This window comes from Oncorhynchus kisutch, linkage group LG19 (assembly GCF_002021735.2).
Source record: "Oncorhynchus kisutch isolate 150728-3 linkage group LG19, Okis_V2, whole genome shotgun sequence".
NCBI classification, from domain to species: domain Eukaryota; kingdom Metazoa; phylum Chordata; class Actinopteri; order Salmoniformes; family Salmonidae; genus Oncorhynchus; species Oncorhynchus kisutch.
Window position 1 is genome coordinate 57,279,897 of NC_034192.2, and position 4,143 is coordinate 57,284,039.

Here is a 4,143-nt window from a genome sequence, read left to right on the forward strand (position 1 = left end):
GTAAACAAGGAAACGAGTCCCAGGCAGTTTGCAACAGAACATACTAGAGGGGGGCATCGTTTACTAGGCTACATACAGTAAATTATTGGGATCGTATGGTTACCACCCGTGTTTGGAGTACATTGAGTTCGTTGACAAAACAGACGATGGGATGCCTTAAATGCCAGTAAAATACTACTTGAGTAAAAGTCTAAAAGTATTTGGTTTTAAATATACTTAAGTATCAAGAGTAAAAGTATGAATAATAAAAATGACTTATGTTAACCAAACCAGGCGGGACATGTTTTTTATTTTTTATTTAAGGATCGCCAGGGATACATTCCAACAGTCCAACATCATTTACAAACGATGCATTTGTGTTTAGTGAGTCCGCCAGATCAGAGGCAGTAGGAGTGACCAGGGAGGTTCTGTTGATAAGTGTGTGATTTGGACCATTTTCTGTTCCGCTAAGTATTCAAAATGTGGCGAGTACTTTTGGGTGTCAGGGAAAATATGTGGAGTAAAAAGTACATTATTTTCATTAGGAATGTAGTGAAGGGAAAAGTAAAAGTTGTCAAAAATATGAATCGTAAAGTAAAGTTACCCCAAAAAACTACTTAAGTAGTACTTCAAAAATATTTTTACTTTACACCCCTGAGTGAATGTCATCTATTCATCAACTGTTTAAACTATTTCCAAGTAGCCAGAGAAACCAATTGTTCTCACTATGTGATAGAACGTTCAGATTTTTCCTTGCTTGACTGTGGTGCTCTTTACCTGAATCGTTCTGATTTTTCCTTGCTTGACTGTGGTGCTCTTTACCTGAATTGTTTAGATTTTTCCTTGCTTGACTGTGGTGCTCTTTACCTGAATCGTTCAGATTTTTCCTGCTTGACTGTGGTGCTCTTTACCTGAATCATTCGGATTTTCTTGTGATCACGACAAAACCACTTCTTTTGCTCAAATGGAGAGAATTAAATGGTGTTTTCTTTGAAAAGACAGGCCTGGTTGGAGTAGAATATTACTTTTTCTGCCTGAGTGTGGCACTGTTTACCGCAATTTTCTGGAGTAGCTTGTGACCAGAAAAAAAACCTACTTATTTTACTGAACTAGAGATGGAAATAAATTGTATTTCTTTAAAAAGTTGGTCCTGGTTGACATGGACTGTTTCCTCTCCTTATTATCCACGAGGACAGAGATGGATGATTGGTATGCAGCCATCCATTTCAGGTGGCTTCATCAACAGACAGGTTGCATCCCAAATGGCACCCTATTCCCTATACATAGTGCTCTACTTTAGACCAGAGACCCATTATACAGGAAAAAGTAATAGGGAATAAGGTGCCCTTTGGGATGCATTCTGCCTGTTGAGCCCCACCCCGTCTACTGTACAGTAAACCATTTCTCCATCCCATTCCCCCAGTTAATCACACGAACGGGAAAGGCTGTGACTATAATTGATGTAGTAAATCACTTTTCCTGTCAATGACTTTATTTTATAAACTTCCTTTACTGTGCGTGTTGCTTTTGAAGGTTTAATAAAAATTTAATTCAGACAAGAAATCGATCTTTCCATTGATTGAATATTCAACAGACTGAGCAGTCATGTACCAATGAGATGAATTAGTTGCATTGTAGTTGTGTGTGGTGTTGTTGCCATTCAGCCTCATCTAGCCTTGGTGTGGAATAACTGATAACTGCCTAAATACCTTAGCCTTAGGAAATCATTAGGGAACGAAGTCACACTTCCTGTTTGCACTAATCTTTATTTGACTTGCTGTCTGTAATACAGATATATAGGTCATGTAAAAGCATACATTACATCTCTAACATTGTCTTGATTGAAAATGAAAGCAGAATCTTCCTTTATTCACCATTTCAATAAGGAAAGAGCAATACCAATATTAATAGCCAGCAGGCTCAGACAATATCCAGAAATAACACACTCGGCTCATCATAACGACGCCATGGTAAGTCATGGAATCCAAGTATGTGGGGTGGGGGTCAGTGGTTTGAGGGGGAGACAGAACCAGTGGAGGCAGCAACAGGCAGGTAGCAGGGAAAGGGGGGACAGGTGGATTGGGGCTGGCACGTCTCTGTGTCAGGCCATGTTGTCCTCAGCCTCAGGCCCTCTGGAAGGGGACACAGAGAAAGAGAAAACATGAGGGTTAGTGAGAGCATGGATAACACCGTAGACCACCACATGCACAGAGGGTAGAGAATAATCAACAGAGTTGCTGTGGACACTGGATAATCTACATTTGACATTTTAGTCATTTAGCAGGCACTCTTATCCCGAGCCAAACACTGCCACACTCAGGCACTGTTCTTTGAGCTGATTGGAATTCAGCATTCGAGCAAAACTGAAAACGCAAACCACCGCATTTAACCATGGAAAGTTGACCGGGAATATGGCTGAATACAAACAGTGTAGTTATTCCCTCCTCAAGGAAATCAAACAAGCAAAATGTCAGTATAGGGACAAATTGGAGTTGCAATTCAACGGCTCAGACACGAGACATATGTGGCAGGGTCTACAGACAATCACACCCTACAAAAAGAAAAGCAACCACGTCACGGACACCGACGTCTTGCTTCCAGACAAACTAAACACCTTCTTTGCCCGCTTTGAGGATAACACAGCGCCACCGACGCGGCCCGCTACCAAGGACTGTGGGCTCTCCTTCTCCTTGGCCGACATGAGTAAGACATTTAAACATGTTAACCCTCGCAAGGCTGCCGGTCCAGACGGCATCCCTAGCCGCGTCCTCAGAGCATGCGCAGACCAGCTGGCTGGTGTGTTTACGGACATATTCAATCGCTCCCTATCCCAGTCTGATGTCCCCACATGCTTCAGGATGGCCGCCATTGTTCCTGTACCCAAGAAGGCAAAGGTAACTGAACTAAATTACTATCTGCCATCATGAATTGCTTTGAGAGGCTAGTTAAGGATCATATCACCTCCACCTTACCTGTCACCCTAGACCCACTTTAGACCCACTTCAATTTGCATACCACACCAATAGGTCCACAGACGATCCAATCACCATCACACTGCACACTATCCCATCTGGACAAGAGGAATACCTATGTAAGAATGCTGTTCATTGACTACAGCTCAGCATTCAACACCATAGTACCCTTCAAGCTCATCATTAAGCTTGAGGCCCTGGGTCTCAACCCCACCCTGTGCAACTGGGTCCTGGACTTCCTGACGGGCCACCCCCAGGTGGTGAGGGTAGGAAACAACATCTCCAAATCGCCAATCCTCAACACTGGGGCCCCACAAGGGTGCGAGCCCAGCCCCCTCCTGTACTACCTGTTCACTCACGCCTCCAACTCAATCATCAAGTTTGCAGACAACACAACCGTAGTAGGCTTGATTACGAACAACGACGAGACAGCCTATTGGGAGGAGGTGAGGGCACTCGGAGTGTGGTGTCAGGAAAATAACCTCTTATTCAAAGTCAACAAAACAAAGGAGATGATCGTGGACTTCAGTAAACGGCAGAAGGAGCCCCCCCCCCCCTATCCACATCGATGGGACAGCAGTGAAGAAGGTGAAAAGTTTTAAGTTCCTCAGCGTACACATCACAGACAAACTAAAATGGTCCACCCACATAGATAGTGTGGTGAAGAAGGCACAACAGTGCCTCTTCAACCTCAGGAGGCTGAAGAAATTTGTCTTGTCATCTAAAACCTTCACAAACTTTTACAGATGCACAATTGAGAGCATCCTGTCGGGCTGTATCACCGCCTGGTACGGCAACTGCACCACCCACAACGGCAGGGCTCTCCAGAGGGTGGTGTGGTCTGCACAACGCATCACCGGGGGCAAACTACCTGCCCTCCAGGACACCTACAACACCTGATGACACAGGATGGCCAAAAAGATCATCAAGGACAACAACCATCCGAGCCACTGCCTGTTCACCCCGCTATCATCCAGAAGGCGAGGTCAGTACAGGTGCATCAAAGCAGGGACCGAGTGACTGAAAAACAGCTTCTATCTCGAGGCCATCAGACTGTTAAACAGCCATCACTAACATAGAGAGGCTGCTGCCTACATACATACTTGAAATCATTGGCCAATTTAAAAAATAGATCACTAGTCACTTTAATAATGCCACTTTAATAATGTTTACATATCTTGCATTGCTCATC